Source organism: Gossypium arboreum, chromosome 3 (assembly GCF_025698485.1).
Source record: "Gossypium arboreum isolate Shixiya-1 chromosome 3, ASM2569848v2, whole genome shotgun sequence".
Taxonomy (NCBI): domain Eukaryota; kingdom Viridiplantae; phylum Streptophyta; class Magnoliopsida; order Malvales; family Malvaceae; genus Gossypium; species Gossypium arboreum.
The window spans coordinates 63920427-63944303 of NC_069072.1; the positions used below are offsets into that span (position 1 = coordinate 63920427).

General features: G+C 36.4%; 1 non-coding gene across 1 annotated transcript; it reads left to right on the top strand.

Moving 5' to 3' along the window:
- Window positions 1–1816: 1816 nt before the first annotated feature.
- On the top strand, window positions 1817–1923 carry LOC128290892 (small nucleolar RNA R71). The gene has a single exon (XR_008280670.1). It is a non-coding gene; the product is annotated as a small nucleolar RNA R71 (small nucleolar RNA).
- The last annotated feature ends 21954 nt before the right edge of the window (window positions 1924–23877 follow it).

The window sequence follows — 23877 nt, forward strand, 5'->3', positions numbered from 1 at the left end:
ACGAGTAGCCGAATGTGTATAGAGATCATGTTATAAAGCCAATCAAAATCATGCTCTTTGTATGTGGTTATTGAGCCGAAATTGGTAAGGTTTGATAAGTGTCTTGTGTTTGAGCTTTAGTAATGAAAATGAAATATGGATGTGTCATGATTTATTGATATATGTGCATGATTATTCGAATGATATCTGAGCTAAGTCCCGAAGGCATTTGTGCTATTGACTATATCCGGGCTAAGTCCCGAAGGCATTTGTGCTATTGACTATATTCGGGCTAAGTCCCGAAGGCATTTGTGCTAGTGACTATGAAGGCTTTTGTGCTATTGACTATATCCGGGCTAAGACCCGAAGGCATTTGTGCGAGTTGCTATATCCGGCTAAATCCCGAAGGTACTTGGGTTTGGAAATGAGCGATCTTGCTGTAATAATTTCAATTAATACGCTCATAAAATCCAAACGATAAGGTATGTTTCGTATATGCATCGGAAAAGTTAATTTCTTTTTAGATAGTATGCGCTCTATTGATTAACAACTTCCGGCCTTTAGTTAGGTTTGATCCCCTGTGTATGAATATACTGGTTGAGGTGTGAAGTAAGTATGATTTTGGGAATATGCGTATATGCAACTATTCATTTAGTCATATGAACGCTATACTTTAGTCGTAAATAATTTCATTACTTGAACTTACTAAGCATTAAAATGCTTACTCTATTACTTTGATTCTCTGTTTTATGGATTTTGTTCGTCAGCTATCGGACTCGGGAGTGTCAAAGTCGAAGTCATCCACACTATCTAAGCCACTTTTTGGTACTCTTTTAGTTCAATTTTGAAAATGGCATGTATAGGGCTGACCCTTGTTGTTAATTAAGTACCCTTTGGTAATGTGTATTCGTATAGCCATGCGAAAATAGCTCGTATATTTTGAAGTATAACATTATGGTCTTGTGATATGGTTATTAAGTGGTGTGGAAATGTTTGGTAATGACTAGCCATTGGAATGGCCAATCATGGTCCTATTGGTGCTACGTACGTCATGGCTAATCGGGATTACCCTTGATAATAATGTATGTCAATTTGCTATTCGATTCATGGAAAATTATGAAATAGGTAAAATTTACCTTAAAATAGATGCTGACAGCAGCAGTGACATAAGTTGGAAAAATCACTAAAAATTGTAGAAATGGAATTAAATGGTGAATAAATTATGTAATCGAATCTTGATGAGTCTATTTTCATATGAAAGAAACAAAACGACCATATGAGCCGTATTTTATGAGATGTTTAAGTTTTCGTGAAACAGGGCCAGAGCATTTTCTGGATCCCCTGTTCTGATTTTGAAAATTTACCATAAATTAACCAGAGACAATTAGAAGTCATGCTTTATATGTATAGATTCCTATTTGAGTCTAGTTTCATTAGAAATAAACGGCATAAGTATTGAAGCTCTGTACAGGGAGATATCTAAGTCGTAATGCATGAAGGTCAGAGTAGTTGAACCCTGAAACAGGGGAGACTTTAACTAATAAACTGTACTAATTTTCTTGACCAAAAATTCTAGAAAAAAATTTGTAGATGGACATATGAGTCTAGTTTCAGGAAAAATTTATGGAATCGGTTTTCAAGTTTTGGAACTCGAGATATGATTTTTAAAGTAACTATGATGCAGTTAGCCAGCTTGTCTGGAAATTTTAAAATGAACTGTGTAAGTAAATGAATTAAGTCCGTTAACACCTCGTGTTCGACTCCGGCAACGGTCTCGGGTACGGGGCGTTACACATTCAACCTGTTGTAAAACATCTCTATTTGAGCCTAGTGTTGGAATCCATGCATCAGACATTTTCTAATTAAGTCTTTAAATCGTTCCCAAGCTTCATATAGCGTCTCATCTTTCATTTGACAAAAAGACATAATATCGTTTCTCAACTTGGCATTCATAATAAGCAGGTTATACCATAGCAAAAGCCTCTAGCAAAGATCATTCCATGATGCCACTGTTGTCAACGACAAATCATTTAGCCATGCTCTCACACGATCTCTTAAAGATTACAGGAATAGCTTAAGTCTCAAGGCATCTTCATGAATACCCTAACATTGGAATGATTCACATACTTACAGAAAGACTTTAATGTAATCTCAGATCTTTAGTGGGCAATCCACCAAACTGTCCTAATGTTTGTAACATCTAAAACATTACCAGTTTCAACTCAAATTTTTGAGCTTGTATTGTTGGTTTGACTATCCCTGGATTCAAATCATCTAGCTTGGGACGGCATGCTCTCTAATTGGCCTATCTCGATTATCCACCACACATCCAATAAGAGTATTATCATTGCAATCTTTTGGATTACCATTAAAATCATTCTTGTTTCCAGCCATTTTTTTCAATTCTTTTCTCTTTCTCCACATGGTTCTATCAATCTCTAAATAAAAAAAGTATTCTATGTTAGCAGGAATGCCTCTTCTTATGCACCGATGGAAAACTTGTAAAAAGTAAATACACTAAGTTAAAAAAAACTACTAAGTAACATAACCAAACCAAATTTCACCAAATTGCTGATCCCCAGGAATGGCGCCAAAAACTTGTCACGTGTAAAATAATATGGGATTTTGTGCAAGTATACACGTCGGTTCAAGTAGTAAAGTGATGAGCGAGTATCGTTCTCACGAGGATCAGATTGAGGCACAAAAGTGGTCAAGTTATTATCATAAAATGTGATTAATGCTATGGAAAAGTCAATGATAAATATGTAATGGAAATTAGTGAAGTAATGATCTAAGCAATACATGGAATTAATGAATAACTAGAGATGCTATGACAAAAGTGAAAGTAGAAATGTAATGGCAATAACGAGAGTGATTATCCGAATAGAATGTAAACAAAGAAATAAACAACTAAATATGTTGTGGAAAAGATACTATGACAAAGAATAAGGATAGCATGATGTTGATTCAGAAGATCGGGATTACTCAGAATCAACCCTTACTTCAATAATGCCTTGGCAAAGTCGTATCTACTTTACTGCACAAAGGAGTTCAAAAATGGTCTGTCTCTCGCAAGAGAAAAACCTCAAGTTACCTTGCCCATGTCTATAGGCATTTTAGATATCTTGCATGAGTTACTTCTGTATGATCGTGACTCTATGCCTAGAGTTGACTACAAGTGTCTACCAAATATTTGCTCTTTTGTTTTAATTTTGATCCAACCCTTTCGGAATTAGAATCAATTTATAAGTATGTGAACAATCTTCTATATCAAGAGATCATTGCAATTTAATTAAAAGTAAATTAGATATATACTGCATCCATAAAAATAGTTTAAGGTTTCATCTAAAGTAATCCCAACCCTATGAGTGTTTAGCTCATGGGCTAGGAAATAAAATTCCAAAGCAAAATATCATCTGACATTGTGTTCAACTACTTTAATTCAATCTTTCAAAGAAATACTAGTGGAAATAATGGAAGAACTTCGGGAAAAAGCTTTTGCTTGCCCAGTCCACACTTCAACAGCACAGCATCCTGTGATGGCTAAGAAGGACTGCCTTCAACTCCCTTTCATTTGCACAGCCGAACTCGTATTCACGCATGAGGATCTCTCTCACTTTTTTCTCCACCTTTTGTGAGGTCCCCTTCATCAGTTTTTATAGATAGATTAGGCTAGGGTCGGCTAACTGCATGTGATTATATTCTCCTTTTTTATGGGGATTTATCTGGTACAAGTTTGAATTTGAACTGGGAGTGCTGTGAGAAAAATGTTGACTTGGTCTTCCTGGCATTGCCACGACATCCGTGCTAGCAAACTTTCTGTACTTTTTCCTAACAAAACTTCACTCATTTATTTCCTCATTCTAGAACTTGTTCTTGTCACACAAAAAACTCCACTGCAAGTTATTAATAGCACCTAATTCCAACACAGTCCAAGTCCAAATGCAATATTAAAAATGCTAACTAAAATGTGCTAAAAATGCAACAAAATGTACTTAAGTACAAGTAATTAGCTAGGTTTAAAGACATGAAATATAACTCTTTTCAAGAGTTATCACCCCATAATCTGAAAAGATTGTTAAAACTCTTCTAAAATAAAACTCAAGAGAAATTTTTTAGAAAAAAAACTTAAAGAGAATTTATTAACTTAAAAGAAAAGTTAAATAATAATAAATTGTGTCCTTTGTGTACAATGCAAAGGCCTATATATAGGCTAGTTAAATAAATCTGAATAAAACTCTTAAGTACACTAAAACTCTAATTAATCTAAACAAGAAGTAATTATAAATTGAACTCGTTGTTGACATAAAACTCCTAAATAACTTAAAATACTTAATACTTTTTAAAAATTGGAATAGTAAAATAATAAAATAATAAGAGCTGATAAATACAATATTGAACTCATATATAATAAAAATTTAGCCTAAAACTCGAACCCAATATGATTTAAATTCAAATTAAAAGCCCGAAACTAGTAATTCCCTTCATAATCCCATCAAGAACTTTTGCTCGTACAATCTTCACTAAAACGGTCATAACTTAAGCTCTGGAACTCAAAATCAAGTGATTCAAAGTGCATTTTGTAGCTAAGATATAGACAACTTGAGACATCTCAACCCAAAAATGTCTAGATCCTATCCAAAAAGACATTGCAATTTCGCAATTTCCCAAACTTTAAGATTGACAGCTTTGGTGAATGGAATTTAATAAATTTCACCCTATCTGTGCATGTATCATTTCCTCTTTCCTCAAAAAGATTTGTCCTCAAATCTTGTCTTTGGTAAAATCTTAGTTTGATTTGCTTGGCCTTTAAAATTATTGTTGGGTCTTGAGGTAGTGTGAACCCATTACATCCATGGGTCTATAATTGGGCTTTGAGGTAGCGTGAACCCATTGCATCCATGGGTCAAAAATTGGGCCTTAAGACTCATATCATTCCCCCTTTTCTCAAGAAGGCTCATTCCCAAATCTTTAGCTGCTCAAAAAGAAAAGATATTAGAGTAAATAATAATCAAATGAAAAAAATACTTACCTAAGCTTTCTTGAGTGCCAAAACTATCTCTAGGATCAAAGATATGATTATGATCATCCAAATCAACATGAATCAAGTATCTCTCCTTCAAAAACAAACCATCGACACTAAACAAAGAAATATTAGGCACATGAGTGTTCAAGTAAAAAATAACATGTTACTTTATTTGAATATACTTGGTCATTTATAAGAATTTCCAACGATGAGTCAAGAATTTCATATAATTATAAAAATCAAGAAGGCTAAGATTATATAAAAGTCATCGTTAAAGGTCAAGATAGAAAATTTTGTTGTAGGAGTAAATATATAAAATGATTTAATAAACCTATCTAATGGAACAAAATTACTATTTTTAACCTGTGCAAGTCTAGATAAACCTGTAAAATCAGTTGAACTTTCGAACCAAGGTTTAATGAAATTTGACCAACGAGAAAGCATGATGTAAGGAAAAACAAAATCAGTAGCATACTTATAAAAAAATTCAAGGTATGCCTTCTTAAATCAATTTTTAATGTTTCCTTACCTTTCTTATATTGTATCATTTGTAGAGAAGTATCAATGTTAAACTTACCTCTCCCTTATAAGTACAATTATCTGTCAATGGTAGAATAATATAATTGAAAGTCCATCAATGGATCCTTGAAATCCTATAATAAAGAAACATCACTAAACAAAATTGAGTTAGGATTATTTAAAACATAATTATTCCTCACTTTTGTATGGGTATTTTCTTGCATTTTATTTTTATTTTCCACTTTGATAAATTTTCAATTTTACCTCATATGTATTTTCACTCACCAAATTTGGACCATCAAGTTGACTTTATCACTCAAGGTCTCATTTTTTCGGTCTTTTCACATGATTCTTCCTCACTTTTCATATCCCCTAACAAGTAATATGAATATTCAATTTAGTACAATACATCTCAGTTAGAGAACATGACGTTTCTATCTCATCTAACTCCATAGATTTGAGGAAAAATTTCTCAATATTATATTTTGTTATCAACAACAGTCTTGTGTTGGCACAATGACGATTATAGTGCGTACACCCTTTGCACTTAAAACATTCAATTTCGCGAGCTCTTTGTTGTTTTGGTGAAGAATTAGTAGACGTAGGCTTCTTAGAACATGTAGAAGAAGGTTTTGTAGGAACCTCACTTTTCCACTCAAAAAGTTTAGTTTCATCATTTTTTTGGCAGCAACTTATTAGTAGCGTAAGGAAGTTTAAATTTCTTGAAAGTAGAATTAGAACACTTACCTCTATAATATTGTGATGCACCAAATGGACGAGATTGACATTGTTGAAATTGCTACTCAATCTCAACTGCCTTGTGTATCGCCTCCTCAAGATCAATGTAGGTTTGAAGATTAAGAGTATTGGCTATCGAAACATTCAAGCCATCTACAAACCATACCATGGTAGTCTCTTCATCTTCTTGCACAGTTATTCTTTGAATAAGAATCTCCATCTCCTTAAAGTACTCATGGACAGATCAATTTCCTTGAACAAGGCATCAAAGTTTCGTTTTGACCACCATGTAGTAATGATAAATAATGTAACGCTTTAACATCACTTGCTTCAACTTGTCCCATGTTTCAATGACCCTTTCATAGTTTCTTTGATTATTAATTCTAAGTTGTATCAATCAACTCAACCAATCATATGAAAATCTAACAGTCGCTAATGAGACTTTTTCCTCTTCTTGACGTTTATAGTAACGGAACATAAGTACAATATTCCCACTTACAATATGCTTTGGGATTATACTTCCCTCGGAATTGTGGAATGTTGAACTTTAGTTTAGCTAAAAATTGTTTCCCATGGTAATTATTAACCAAAGTCTCATAAGTAGCACGAGAGGCATATTGAGCATTATTTACCCAAAGACGAGGCTAATCAACCTTATCTCCCCAATTACAATTTTGACGCCCAATTTTTGTACTTAGACATTCTAAATTTTTTCTAATCGTGTCCAGAATAGTGTCACATTGCTTATCTCGAGCATTTCAAACCTTTTGATCCCTTTGCAACTTCCCAATTATAGTATCGTAAATCATTATGAAAGCCTAAAAAGAATGCAACACTTAAGAAACATAAAGCAAAGCTCACTGTTATGCACTCAAAATTAAAAATCAAATTCTCAATGATGTAAGAATTAACCTTGTGAGTATTTTAAGTGTTTATATCAACTAATCAGAATGTACTAGGATCAAACCAACAAAGCAAACCTAGTAGCACTAGGAGTCCAAAATTGGCTAGACACCAAAGAATTGTGTTGCACTGCAACGTGCTTTAACTTACTAACACATGAAACTATAAAGTTTTAGAATGCGTAAAGGAACAATATAAAGAAAAAAAAATGAAAACCTAAAGCTAATAGTAAATGAAAATTTTTGAAACCCGAAAACCCAGTAAATTGCAAAGCAACTTGACAAACTTCATTCAAGGTGTTCTCAATTTCCAAAAATCATGAAATTTAAATTGGAGCCTCTTCAAAAAATATAGATTTAATTTAAAAAATTTTGGCACAAAATTCAACCAACATAATATTGTTTTTATATTTTTTCACTTTTTCGATCATTTTTTTTGTGGGAAATATTTTTTTATATTCTAAAATAGTGTCAAGGAATAGTATCTAAAATTTCAGATATTTGATAAATGTTTACCCACTGAAAAATATTTTTTCCCGAAAACTTTTTGGTAACTCTTGAAAAAAGTTTATATTCATGCCTTTAGATATAGCTAATTGCCTGTACTTAGGTACATTTAGTTGCATTTTAGGACATTCTATTCGTATTTTTCTTGTTTTAGCATTACATTAGGAGCTTGGGCTGTACTTAAATGTTAGTTATTTTCTTGCTTTTAATTTTTTTCTACTTGATAATCCTTCAATTTTACCTCATATGTATTTTCACTCACCAAATTTGGACCATCAAGTAGACTTTATCACTCGATGTCTCGTTTCTGTCGGTCTTTTCACATGATTCTTCCTCACTTCCCATATCCCCCTCACAAGTATTATGAATGCTCAATTTACTGCAATACATCTCAATGGGAGAACATGATGTTTCTATCTCATCTAACTCTATAGATTTGAGGAAAAAATTCTCACTATCATCTTTTGTTATCAACAAAAGTCTTGTGTTGGCACAATCACGATTATAGTGCTCACAACCTTTGCACTTAAAACATTCAATTTCACGAGCTCTTTGTTGTTTTGGTGAAGAATTAGTAGACGTAGGCTTCTTAGAACATGTAGAAGAAGGTTTTGTAGGAACCTCACTTTTCTACTCAAAAAGTTTAGTTTCATCACTTTTTTGGCAGCAACTTATTAGTAGCGTAAGGAAGTTTAAAATTCTTGAAAGTAGAATTAGAACAGTTACCTCTATAATATTGTGATGCACCAAATGGACGAGATTGACATTGTTGAAATTGCTACTCAATCTCAACTGCCTTGTGTATCACCTCCTCAAGATCAATGTAGATTTGAAGATTAAGAGTATTGGCTATCGAAACATTCAAGCCATCGACAAACCACACCATGGTAGTCTCTTCATCTTCTTGCACAGTTATGCTTTGAATAAGAATCTCCATCTCCTTAAAGTACTCATCGACAGATCAATTTCCTTGAACAAGGAATCAAAGTTTCGTTTTGACCACCATGTAGTAATGATAAATAAAGTAACGCTTTAACATCACTTGCTTCAACTTGTCCCATGTTTCAATGACCCTTTCATAGTTTCTCTGATTATTAATTCTAAGTTGTATCAATCAACTCAACCAATCATCTGAAAATCTAACAGCCGCTAATGAGACTTTTTCCTCTTCTTGACGTTTATAGTAACGGAACATAAGTACAATATTCCCACTTACAATATGCTTTGGGATTATACTTCCCTCGGAATTGTGGAATGTTGAACTTTAGTTTAGCTAAAAAATGTTTCCCATGGTAATTATTAACCCAAGTCTCATAAGTAGCACGAGAGGCATATTGAGCATTATTTACACAAAGACGAGGCTAATTAACCTTATCTCCCCAATTACGATTTTGACGCCCAATTTTTGTACTTAGACATTCTAAATTTTTTCTAATCGTGTCCAGAATAGTGTCACATTGCTTATCTCGAGCATTTCAAACCTTTTGATCCCTTTGCAACTTCTCAATCATAGTATCGTAAATCATTATGAAAGCCTAAAAAGAATGCAACACTTAAGAAACATAATGCGAAGCTCACTGTTATGCACTCAGAAATAAAAATCAAATTCTCAATGATGTAAGAATTAACCTTGTGAGTATTTTAAGTGTTTATATCAACTAATCAGAATGTACTAGGATCAAACCAGCAAAGCAAACCTAGTAGCACTAGGAGTCCAAAATTGGCTAGACACCAAAGAATTGTGTTGCACTGCAACGTGCTTTAACTTACTAACACAAGAAACAATAAAGTTTTAGAATGCGTAAAGGAACAATATAAAGCCAAAAAAAAATGAAAACCTAAGGCTAATAGTAAATGAAAATTTTTGAAACCCGAAAACCCAATAAATTGCAAAGCAACTTGATAAACTTCATTCAAGGTGTCCTCAATTTCCAAAAATCATGAAATTTAAATTGGAGCCTCTTCAAAAAATATAGATTTAATTTAAAAAATTTTGGCACAAAATTCAACCAACATAATATTTTTTTATATTTTTTCACTTTTTCGATCATTTTTTTTGTGGGAAATATTTTTTTTTATATTCTAAAATAGTGTCAAGGAATAGTATCTAAAATTTCAGATATTTGATAAACGTTTACCCACTGAAAAGTATTTTTTTCCCGAAAACTTTTTGGTAACTCTTGAAAGAAGTTTATATTCATGCCTTTAGATATGGCTAATTGCCTGTACTTAGGTACATTTACTTACATTTTAGGACATTCTATTAGTATTTTTCTTGTTTTAGCATTACATTAGGAGCTTGGGCTGTACTTAAATGTTAGTTATTATCTTGCTTTTAATTTTTTTCTACTTGATAATTATTCAATTTTACCTCATATGTATTTTCACTCACCAAATTTGGACCATCAAGTAGACTTTATCACTCGATGTCTCGTTTCTGTCGGTCTTTTCACATGATTCTTCCTCACTTCCCATATCCCCTCACAAGTATTATGAATGCTCAATTTAGTGCAATACATCTCAGTGGGAGAACATGATGTTTCTATCTCATCTAACTCTATAGATTTGAGGAAAAAATTCTCACTATCATCTTTTGTTATCAACAAAAGTCTTGTGTTGGCACAATCACGATTATAGTGCTCACAACCTTTGCACTTAAAACATTCAATTTCACGAGCTCTTTGTTGTTTTGGTGAAGAATTAGTAGACGTAGGCTTCTTAGAACATGTAGAAGAAGGTTTTGTAGGAACCTCACTTTTCCACTCAAAAAGTTTAGTCTCATCATTTTTTTGGCAGCAACTTATTAGTAGTGTAAGGAAGTTTAAAATTCTTGAAAGTAGAATTAGAACAGTTACCTCTATAATATTGTGATGCACCAAATGGACAAGATTGACATTGTTGAAATTGATGCTCAATTTGAACTACCTTGTGTACCGCCTACTCAAGATCAATGTAGGTTTGAAGATTAAGAGTATTGGCTATCGAAACATTCAAGCCATCTACAAACCACACCATGGTAGTCTCTTCATCTTCTTGCACAGTTATTCTTTGAATAAAAATCTCCATCTCCTTAAAGTACTCATCGACAGATCAATTTCCTTGAACAAGGCATCGAAGTTTTGTTTTGAGCTCTATATAGTAACAATAAAGAATATAACGCTTTAACATCACTTGCTTCAACTCGTCCCATGTTTCAATTACCCTTTCATAGTTTCTTTGATGATTAATTCCAAGTTGAATCCACCAACTCAACCCATAATCTGAAAATCCAAGGGTCGCCAATGAGACTTTTTCCTCTTCCTGACATTTATGGTAACATAAATTCAATTTTTTATTCTCACTCACAATATGCTTTAGGATTATACTTCTCTCAGAATTATGGAATGTTGAACTTTATTTTAGCTAAAAAATGTTTCCCAAAATAATTATTAACCAAAGTCTCATAAGTTGCATGAGAGGCACGTCGAGCATTATTTACATGAAGACGAGACTGATCAACTTTATCTCCTCAATTACAATTCTGACACCTAATTTTGGTACTTGGACATTCTAATTTTTTTCTAATCATGTCCAGAATAGTGTTAAGTTGCATACCTCGAGCATTTTGAACCTTTTGATCTCTTTGCAACTTCCCAATCATAGTATCACAAATCATTATGAAAGTCTGAAAAGAACACAACACTTAAGAAATATTAAGTAAACCTGACTGTTATGCACTCATAAATAAAAATGAAATCCTCAATGAGGTAAGAATTAATCTTGTGAGTATTTTAAAAGTGTTTATATCAACTAATCAGAATCTATTAGGATCAAACTAGCAAAGCAAACCTAGTAGCACTAGGAGTCCAAAATTGGCTAAACACCAAAGAATTGTGTTGCACAGAGGAAGGAATGTGCAACGTGCTTTAACGTACTAACACAAGAAACAATAAAGTTTTAGAATGCATAAAGGAACAATATAAAGCAAAAGCAAATGAAAACCTAAGGCTAAGAGTCCCCAAAAATCACCAAATTTTAATTGGAGCCTCCTTAAATAATATAGATTTAATTTAAAAAAATTTGGCACAAAATTCAACCCACATAATATTTTTTATTTTTCATTTTTTCTATATTTTTCACTTTTTCGATCACTTTTTTTTTGGTGGGAAATATTTTTTTATATTCTAAAATAGTGTCAAGGAATATTATGTAAAATTTCAGATCGTTTGTGTAACACCCCAAACCCAGCCCGGACATTATGGCTGAACTTGGCATGTCACATTGAAGTATTTTAGCGAAAACAGTGTTTTCATTGAAAACTTTTCTTAAAATAAAAGAACATCTTAAAAATAAACTCCTTTCAATCACTTGTTTGAAACATAAGGTTTGGCAAAAACATGTCACTTAAAAATTTAGTTGCGGAAACGTAGAAAGACATACTATAGTTTAAGAAACCTTGTTCAACTTCTCATAATTACAATGAAAATAATAATAGTAATTCAAGTAATAATACACATAATGAAAACCTTATTACAATCTGATCTGAACACACTTAAAAAGGAATAAAAACTTAAATGCTTAAAAAAAACCAAGTCAGAATTATCTTGCTAGCCGGCCACCCAGAGTCCCTCCAAACATCGAACCTTCTACTGAACACCACTTGAAAATAAAATAAAAGAGGGGGTGAGTTTTCGCAAACTCAGTGTGTACAACCTTAATGAAAAACAAGCATTCAAAGAGAAATCATCAAACATGCAATGCAATCCCATCCAAATTATCCATCCGCTACACACCAGCTCCGTCCCTCATCACACCATGTGGGGATATAAATATCAACCCACCCAGCCCACACACCAATGGTAGCCGGTTGCGGAACTACCTTCATTTACATATTGGGCTTTAAAAGCCGTCGGTGGTTCCACGATTGTCAAGCAACCATACGACCCTTATATACTTTATCCGTTCCATAGTTCCTACCCCATATGCAACCTAAGCAGAACGTCATTTGTATCATGTCACATCCATAAAACTTACATTCAACACCTAGGGGTATTTTGGCCATTTTTGCCCTTAGAGGCATTTCGATAATTTTTCCTTAATCATGGTTTTCACTTACCTTGACCCATTAACAAGTCCCGCGAGCTAAGATGAATGAATACTATGCACCAAGTAGGTTTCCAAAGAAGAGGAGGTGGGTCATTAAGACTGCTTAAGTACCAAGCTCTCCCTAGATCCAGTCCTAGACATGCATATACCCGTTGCCACACCTTAACCCTTTGACTTGTCCATGGTCGCAATATATTAATTAAGTCTTATGTAGTTATCATATACTAGGCCCAAAACCCCTTACAACGCCCAAACAAATTCACATACCTGTACCTAGCCCATTAAGCCCAATCATATTCATATGGCCCATTAGGCCCAAATCACTTTTATATGGCCCGTTAGGCCCAGCCATATTCACATTCATGCTCACATACAAATTCCTATCACATAGCATCAATATTCAATTTTTGCCTATTGTGGGCCCAACAGCCCATCGGGCCCATTTAGCCTATTCTGGCCCGTATGGCCAAACCACAACCCAAGTCTACAGAATCGCCCGTAAGTCTCAGGCAACCTATTGGTCTCCCTCTTACGAGTGTTCGCGCACTCACAAGACTATCGTAGCCAAACTTTTAGCTTTTCGGTATTTTAGCTTTTTAGTATTTCGGCTTTTCGGCATTTTGGCATTTCGGCTTTTGTCGATTCATAGTGTGTGTGCAGTGTATGTACACACCTGGTAAGCAAGCATGCTACGATTCCCTTAGTCACCAACCAACAATGATATCACCCTTCCATTAATCGTATGTTTAATCCATATTCTACCCAAAAACCAAAACCTCACCTTAACCTTACCTTGAACACCAATCCTTAATAGCTTTCCTCGATCACGTACTCCCTAGATCTACATTAATCTTACTCATTAACGTTACCTCTTTGCTAGCTTTGAATGCCACCTCCCTACACTCTAAGTGGCGTCACTTAGCCACTCCGCCACAAGGCTTTTTGATGCCATTTTTCTCTATCTTTATTTAAAAGCCCAACTACTTGCCAACAAGGTCCTTTTAATAATTAAATTATAATTTTATTTACCATTAGGTTCAAACCCAAACCTTAATTAAGACCTACTGTAATTATCACTTTGCTAGGAATATAAAACACAATTTTTATCAAAACCGAAAACAAAGAAAGTTAGGTAGTCTGGGATTTTTGGGTTTCGGGATTTTGGGGGCGTTACAACTTCTGCCCTCTAAAAGAAATTTCGTCCTCGAAATTTTACCTGATTAAAACAGTTGAGGATATTGGCGTCACATCGCTTCCTCAGGTTCCCAAGTAGCTTTCTCAGCTTTGTAATTCCACCAAAGCACTTTGACTAATGGAACAGACTTTTTTATCAATTCTTTGACATCTCGACCAATTATTTGTATGGGCTCTTCCTCGAAAGTTAAGTCTGGCCTGACCTCGATTTCTTCAACCGCCACGACATGCGAAGGATCTGAGCGATACCATCTCAGCATGGAAACTTGAAGCACATCGTTGATATGGCTTAGTTCAGGAGGTAATTCTAGCTGATAAGCGACTGGCCCAATCTGCCTTAGAACCTGATATGGCCCAATGAACCTTGGGCCTAGCTTCCCATTTCTTCCAAACCTTAATACCTTCTTCCACGGAGAGACCTTAGGAAAAACTAAGTCCCTCACTGCATACTCTATCTCTCGACGCTTAAGGTCAGCATATGACTTCTGCCTATATGAGGCCTCCTTCAATCGATCTATCAATTTCACCTTATCATCAGTATCGGCTACTAACTCAAAGCCCAAAACCCTTCGTTCGCCCAACTCCATCCAACATGTTGGAGTTTGACACCTTCGCCCATACATTGCTTCGTATGGAGCCATCCCAATGCTTGCTTGGTAGCTATTATTGTAAGTGAATTCGGCTAATGGTAAATAGTCCTCTCAACTACCTCAGAACTCAATCACTCATCCCCTCAACATATCTTCCAATACGTGGATCACCCTTTCCGACTGTCCATCAGTTTGAGGGTAGAATGCCGTACTAAAGTTCAACCTAGTACCTAACACCTCATGCAGCTTCTTCCAAAATCGTGAAGTGAAACGTGGGTCCCTATCAGATATTATGGACACTGGCACTCCATGCAACCTTACAATCTCCGCCACATACAACCTAGCCAGCTTTTGCAATGAGTAGTCGGTGCGAACCGGTACAAAATGGGCAGACTTAGTTAACCGATCCACTATAACCCATATCGAATATTTCTTAGTAGGCGTCAAGGATAGCCCACTAAGAAAGTCCATAGTGATCCTTTCCCACTTCCAAAGTGTAATCTTTACTGGCTGAAGCAATCCTAAAGGCAATTGATGCTCCGCTTTCACCTTTTGACAAACCAAGCACTTACTTACGAATTCCATAACTTTGCGCTTAAGTCCAGGCCACCAATAAAGCTCCCGCAAGTTCTGATACATCTTGTTCCCTCTAGGATGCATAGCATAGAGGCCACTATGTGCTTCCCACAGAATAGACTGTCTTAGATCACTGTCCTTAGGTATACACATTCTCCCACGGAAACACAACACTCCTTCTTTTTTTATCCCAAAGTTCGTTGTCTCCCCATTCTCTACTTGTCTAAGACGAGCACCCAAGGTCTCATCCATCAACTTCTTACTCCTTATTTTCTCGACCCACACTGGCTTTACTTAAAGCTCAGCTAACAAGCTACCATCATCCAACAAGTTTAATCGGGCGAGCATAGCCCTCAAGTCTGACTTAGCCCTACGATTCAATGTGTCGGCTACCACATTCACTTTGCCAGGGTGGTATTCAATCGTACAATCATAATCCTTCAATAATTCCACCACCTACGCTGCCTAAGGTTTAGCTCTTTTTGGGTAAGGAGGTACTTCAAACTCTTGTGGTCCGAATAAATTATACACTTCTCCCCATATAAGTAATACTTGCATATCTTTAGTGCAAAAACCACCGCAGCTAGCACCAAATCATGTGTTGGGTAGTTCACCTCGTGAGTCTTAAGTTGTCATGACGCATACACAACCACCTTTCCTTCTTACATCAATACACATCCTAAGCCCACCTGCGACACATCACTATAAACCGTAAACTCCTTCCCAGGCACTGGCTGAATCAACACAGGGGCCTCAGTTAAAACCTTCTTGAGTTTTCCAAAACTCTCTTGCTACTTGTCCGTCCAAACAAACGGTACCTCTTTCTTCAACAACTTAGTTAAGGGTGTTGTAATTACTAAAAAGCCCTCAACAAACCACTTATAGTATCCTGCCAAACCTAGAAAACTTCAGATTTTTTATACCGACTTAGGTGTTTTCTAGTCTAACACCGCTTCAATTTTTTGAGGATCCACCTTAATCCCCTCGACTAACACCACATGTCCTAGAAAAGTAACCTCCCTTAGCCAAAATTCACACTTACTGAATTTGGCATACAACTGCTTCTCCCGCAAAGTCTGCAACACAATCCTTAAGTGTGCATCATGCTCGTCCTTATCTTTTGAGTACACCAGAATATCATCTATAAAGACTACCACGAACCGATCTAAGTAAGGTTGGAAAACCCGATTCATGAGATCCATGAAAGTGGCAGGTGCGTTTGTCAGCCCGAATGGCATCACCAAGAACTTGTAGTGCCCATAATGAGTTCTGAAAGCTTTCTTATGAACATCCACTTCCTTAACCCTCAATTGGTGATATCCTGAACGCAGATCAATCTTTGAGAAAACAGAAGTTCCCCTAAACTGATCAAAAAGATCATCGATTCTCGGCAGAGGGTACTTGTTTTTAACAGTTAACTTGTTTAACTATCGATAGTCAATGCACATTCACAATGTTCCATCCTTTTTCTTTACGAACAATACTGGTGCTCCCCATAGAGACACACTTGGTCATATGAATCCTCGATCCAACAATTCTTGAATCTGTGCCTTAAGTTCTACCAACTCCTTTGGTGCCATCGGGTAAGGAGCGATAGACACTAGAGCCATCCCAGGTAACAACTTGATTCCAAATTCTACTTCTCTGCTGGGTGGCAACCTATGCAGCTCCTCGGGAAAAACATTTGAAAATTCCCTAACCGTTCTCAACTCCTTAACAGTAGGGCTCTTAGCCTTCGTATCACTAATATAAGCCAAAAAGGATTCCCATCCCTTTCGTACTAACTTTTCAGCCTTCAACGCTGAAATCAAATTGGTCAGGTAATTCCGGCATTCACCAATTACCACCGCTTCCTTATCCTCCACCGTTCTTAACACCATTCACTTTATAGCGCAATCCAAGGTGGCTCGGTGCTTCACCAGCCAATCCATACCTAAGATTAAGTCAAATTTGCTAAACGACAGCTCCATCAAATACGCTAAAAAGGTAACCCCTTGGACTACTAAGGGTACTCCCTAAACAACTTATTCACTCCTACAGATAGCCCTAACGGACTTATCACAGTCATCTCATTCGCAATAATCTCAAACATATCACCCAAAGACTCAGTCTTATTGCATGTAACATATGAATGCGTTGATCCAATATCAATCAAGGCTATGTAAGGTAACTCGTATATAAAGAACATACTCGTTATCACATCTAGGGCATCCCCGTCCTCTTGGGGACGAGCAGCATAAACCAAAGCTGGCTGCCTCGCCTCAGCATGGCTTGCATTTTCGCCTGGTACTCCACGCCTTCGTCCATTACCGTTACCGCCCCTGGCTTGTCCATAACCCCTTGGCGATAGCTGTCTACCCCTTGGTGGCTGAGCACCACCTTGACCCACTACTGGCTCTTGACCTAGCGTTTGAGGGTAATCCTTGATCCTATGCTTCATAGACCCACAAGTGAAACAAGCTCCCATCCTCTTCCAACACTCGCCTCTGTGGCTTCTCCCACAGTCAGCATAAGGTGGCACCCCTGGATTAGCAACAGGGAGCCCTGCTCTAACTGGCCCATTAACTCTGGCCCTAGCCCTAGGCCTCTGTCCAACACCAGAAGTCTCAGCCTCCTTTTTATTCCTACCCCATTATTTTTCCCGATTTAAGCCTTCAGTGCACTTAACCTCCTCTGCTATCTTTGCCTTCTCTACCAACTCTGAGAAAACTCACTCCCTTTGTGGAGCTATCAGTACCCTGAGGCTATTTCTAAGTCCATCCTCAAACCTAACGCAATGCTCATAGTCCATTGCCACCACTACTCTTGTATACCTACTAAGGCATAGAAACTCCTTCTGTTTCCTTGGGTCAAGCTCAGGAACTCCTTCCTTCTAGCATCCACATGGCTTACACCCATATACTTCCCTTGGAATGTAGCTTTGAAAAACTCCCAAGTGACCCGCTCCGGTTGGGTGCCCTCTTTCACAGTCAACCACCACTGATAGGCTTCTTCCCTAAGTAGTGACACTGCCCCTTTCAGCTTTTGTTCCGGTGAGTAGTCCAAGTCCTCCATTTATCCTTTCAGTGGCCTCTAACCAATATTCCACCACGTTAGGAGCCACGCCATCCATGCCCTTAAAGATTTTAGCCCCGTTTAATTAAAGTTGCTCCGGAATAGACCTTCGATTCCAATGCCATTGTTGGGTCCAGTAACCCTTTCCAAAATCCTAAGCATTGCCTGCGACAATGTATCATCCCCTATGGCCCGATCGTACAGTCCATTCTCAGTCACAGGTGAGGCCAAAGCCTCTTCGACTCCAACACTGGGCACATGGCCTGATGCTGACGACTCAGTCCTAACACTTCCATAACCTCAGCCACAACCTCTCGCACCTCTTTTAGCACTCATCATCGATTCACATATTATCTGGATTAAAAATTTTATGAAGTTTTAGTTAGTTTCAATATTTAACCTGATGATTTATGAAAGTATTTAAAGAGAATCCTCTACAGTTTCAGGATCCTACGAGCTTCAGTTCCACTCTAACAAAATCATCTAAAGTAGCCCTCTAACTATCTACTGTATAAAAATTTAAACAAATTCAAGAATAAAAGTACTTACTTGGTTCGAAGTCGGAGGCTCGGTGTGCCACTCAATAAGACTTCCCCTTTTCCAAATCATTTTAAATTTTTTTAAAACACAAAAAGAAATCAAGTAATAAGGCCCACTTCATAGCCCGTGTTTTGTAACCTAGCCTCTGATACCACTAAATGTAACACCCCGAACTTGGCCCAGACATTATGGTCGAACTCGGCGTGTCACATTGAAATGTTTTAGCGAAAACCGTGTTTTAATTGAAAACACTTCTTAAAATAAAAGAACATCTTAAAAATAAACTCCTTTCAATCACCTGTTTGAAAGATAAGATTTGATGAAAGCATGTCACTTAAAAATTTAGTTGCGGAAACTTAGAAAAGACATACTATAGTTTAAGAAACCATGTTCAACTTCTTATAATTACAATGAAAATAATAATAGTAATTCAAGTAATAATAACATAATGAAAACCTTATTACAATCTGATCTGAACACACTTAAAAAGAAATAAAAACTTAAATGCTTAAAAAAAAACCAAGTCCAAATTATCTTGCTAGCCGTTCATCCAGAGTCCCTCACAACATCGAACCTTCTATTGAGCATCACCTAAAAATAAAATAAAAGAGGGGGTGAGTTTTCGCAAACTCAGTGTGTACAACCCTCGATGAAAAATAAGCATTCAAAGAGAAAATATTAAACATGCAATGCAATCCCATCCAAATTATTCATCCGCTACACACCTGCTCCGTCCTCCGTCACACCATGTGGGGATATAAATATCGACCCACCCAGCCCACACACCAATGGTAGCCCGATTGCGGAACTACGTTTATTTACATATTGGGCTTTAAAGGCCGTTAGTGGATCCACGATTATCAGGCAACCATGCGATCCTCATATACTTCATCCGTTCCACAGTTCCAACCCCATATGCAACCTAAGCCATTTGTATGCATGTCACATCCATAAAACTTACATTCAACACCTAGGGGTATTTTGGTTATTTTTGCCCTTAGGGGCATTTCGATAATTTTCCCTTAATTATGGTTTTCACTTACCTTGACCTGTTAACAAGTCCCGCGAGCTAAGATGAATGAATACTATGAACCAAGTAGGATTTCAGAGAAGAGGAGGTGGGTCATTAAGTCCGCTTAAGTATCAAGCTCTCCCTAGATCCAATCCTAAACATGTATATACCCGTTGCCACACATTAACCGTTTGACTTGTCCACGGTCGCAATATATTAATTAAGTCTTATGTAGTTATCATATACTAGGCCAAAAACCCCTTACAACGCCCAAAAAAATTCACATACTTGTATCTGGCCCATTAAGCCCAATCATATTCATATGGGCCATTAGGCCTAAATCACTTGTATATGGCCCATTAGGCCCAAATCATATTTATATGGCCCGTTAGGCCCAGTCACATTCATATTCATGCTCACATACAAATTCCTATCACATAGCATCAATATTCAGTTTTTACCTATTATGGGCCCAACAGCCCATCATGCCCATTTAGCCCATTCTGGCCCGTATGGCCAAATCACAACCCAAGTCAACGGAATCATTCGTGGGTCTCAGGCAACCTGTTGGTCTCCCCCTTACGAGTGTTCGCGCACTCACAAGACTACCGTTGCCAAACTTTCAGCTTTTCGGCATTTCGGCATTTCGGCTTTTGTCGATTCATAGTGTGTGTGTAGTGTATGTACACACCTGGTAAGCAAGCGTGTTGCGATTCCCTTAGTCACCAACCTACAATGATATCACCCTCCCATTAATCTAATGTTTAATCCATATTCTACCCAAAAACCGAAACCTCACCTTAACCTTACCTTGAACACCAATCCTTAATAGCTTTCTTTGATCACGTACTCCCTAGATCTGCATTAATCTTACTCATTAAAACTAGAATAATAGATGACTCGTATCCAACACACGTCCACTTACCTTAACTATGAACATTCGGCCACCTTAGCCAATGGGGGAGGAATACTTACCAATACCGCAAAACCTTAGGAGCAATTTAGCAATGAGGTAAGATCTGAGATCCGATACTAATTCCCTACCACATTTGATTAGAAAGAGTGAGGGACAATATTCAATACTTGGCAAAGAAAACTGATTGGAAGAGTGACACTTACACTGGATTCGGTCAAAAAGTATTCAGCTCTAGAGATTTGAATGGCAACAATTGCTTAATCGGCACCAAGGAAGAGAGGAAGAAGAATCAGCTAAACCCAAAAGTGAAACAAAGAAATCGACACAAGGAAAATAAAAAGGAGAACAAGGGTTTTCAACTTTTGGAGAAATCAACAGAAAGAAAAGGAAGAAAATAAAAGGGTTTTTGGCTTTTAGGGAAGAGGGTTTCTGGCAACAAGGTGAGAAAAAGATTTCAGCATTAGCCTCATACCCTTGCATTCGGCACCTATTTATATCCCTTATGGTCGAACTCCTCAAGTCTAAGTTCCAATTTCGGCTCCACTTGCTCCTTACTTCTCATCCCCTCTGTAATATCCTAAATTAGGGCTTAATCAGAATAGTGGTTTCGTGACCACAAATCTGAGATAGAAATAACTATTTTACAATGATTTTGATGTTTATGATATGATTGCATGATTGTGTGAAAATTTCGTGATGAAATTCTATGCCTAAAGTGCTTAAATTGAAAGTAGGGACTAAATCGAATAAGTTGCAAAACTTGCATTCTAGAAGTTTTTAGTATGAAATTGTTTTGGAATATTAATGAGAAGGTCATAAATAGCTATTTGACCAATTTTAAGTTCATGGACAAAATTAGGACATGGAAGGAATTTTTGGAAAGTTTAGTAGTAAGGGTATTTTGGTCATTTAGTTATTAAAATGAATTAAAAACAAAATTAAAAGCCAATTTTTGTCCATCTTCTTCATTAGGCCGAAATTTCAAGGGTTCTCCATAGCTAGGGTTTGTTTCAAGCTTCCAAGCTCCATAATCAAGAAAAACGAGATTCAAGTCGTGATCGAGGAAAAGAAAAGATTGTGGACTAAATTGAAAAATCTTTATATTTTGGTACCAAGGTAAGTTCATGTGTAAATAATGTAGCATAAATGTTATTTTTAAGTTATTAATGTTAATTATATGATATGCTGATTTTTAATCGTGAAATATTATGCTTTGTGGTTAATATTGAGTAATATGCAAATTATGTTTACTACTTGATAAATATGAATTGCTACCGAGTATCGGTTCCGATATTCCATGGAAGACGACAAATGTGAGATCGAGGGAAAAAACCCGTTTGAACCTTAGGAATAGATTAGGATACAAGTGACATGTCACTAGGATGGTTGAGCATCCAAACTCGTTGAGTTGAGTCCGAGTTCACTTATGGATGCAAATGTCCGAACTCTTTGAGTTGAGTCCGAGTTCGTGAGATGTAACTAGGCATCCGAACTCGTTGAGTTGAGTCCGAGTTCATTTATGGATGCGAACGCCCGAGCTCGTTGAGTTGAGTCCGAGTTCACTTAGGGGCGGGTTACATGATTTCTTGATTACATATGTGGCACTTGTGCAAATTATCCATGTATCCGAGTTATATTCCGATGTGTTCAACGGGTGAAATTTCTAGTTTAATGGAGGAGCACTTAAGATATAAGTGACGTTTTGGGTAAGTGTTGTGAAATGGACACTTTGGACAGGTATGTTCTTAACCCTCGAGTTGATAATAGATACAACAACGATAAGGTGGTAAGATGATGAATGATGTTTAGAAATATGACATATGTTTTGGTGATACCATGCTAAAGTTGTTTGGTATATTTGTATTGTTATGTTACTTGTTATTTACATATGAACTTACTAAGCATTTATGCTTACTCCTTCCTTTTCATTCACTATAGTTTTGAACAAGCCAGCTCGAGAATCGGGACGGGTCGAAGGTTCGATCACACTATCCAAAGGACTTTCATCTTGGTAAATGGCTTGTACAACTACTTAAGTATGGCATGTATAGCAATATACCTATTTTGTGTAAATAATTTTATGATATGGCCATGTTTGGTTGAGAAAATGTTTGATATTGATAAGTCATGGTGATGGCTAATTTAGATCATGTTTGATATCATGGAAGTTTAACAGGTTATCTAGTTCATAAAAATTCATGGAAAGATGAAACTTGCCTTAAAACAGAATATTACTACAGCAATGACATGAATTTTAAAAATCACTAAAAATAGTATAAATGGAACTAAATGATGAGTAAGTTATGAAATTGAAGCTTAATGAGTCTATTTTCATATGGATTGAACAAAACAGGAATATAAATTATATTTTATGAGATATTTAAACTTTTGTGAAACAGGGCCAGATTGATTTCTGGATCCCCTGTTCTGACTTTAAAAATTCATAATAAATTTTACTAAAATAATTATAAGTTTTTATTTATATGTACAGATTCCTTATTGAGTCTAGTTTTAATAGAAACAAACCTCATAGTCATTGAAATTTTTTATAGAGATATATCTGATTCGTAATAGACAGAGGTCAGAGTAGTCGAACCCTGAAACAGGGGATAATTTAATTAATAAATTGTACTAATTGGCCTAATAAAAAATTCTAGAAAAAAATTAGTAAATATATATATGAGTCTATATTCAGGGAAAATTTACGGATCTTGATTTTGAGTTTTTTAACTCGAGATATGATTTTTCTTGTAACTGTGACGCGAGTAGCTAGAAAGCTGTGAATGTAGAAACAAATGATTTGAAGTTCTTAAATTGATAAATTATGTTCGGTAACCCCTCAAGCTCGACTCCGGTGATGGTCTCGGGCGTGGGGGCGTTACACCCTCATTTTTCTTCCTAATAACCCCTTGATCCTTTCCTCAAATTTCTCTCCTGAACACTTCCCTTGGAGTCCCTTTCCAAGCCACTTCCAACCTTTTAGAAGGCCAAAATTAAACTTCTAAAAACACTAAGCTAGGATTCGATCCTTGGACCTCCTTGCTAGCTATTAATGCCACCTATCTTCACTCTAAGTGGCGTCACTTAGCCACTCTTCCACAAGGCTTTTTGATGCCATTTTCCCCTATCTTTATTTAAAAGCCCAACTACTTGCCAACAAGGTCCTTTTAATAATTAAACTATAATTTTATTTACCCCTAGGTTCGAACCCAAACCTTAATTAAGACCTACTATAATTA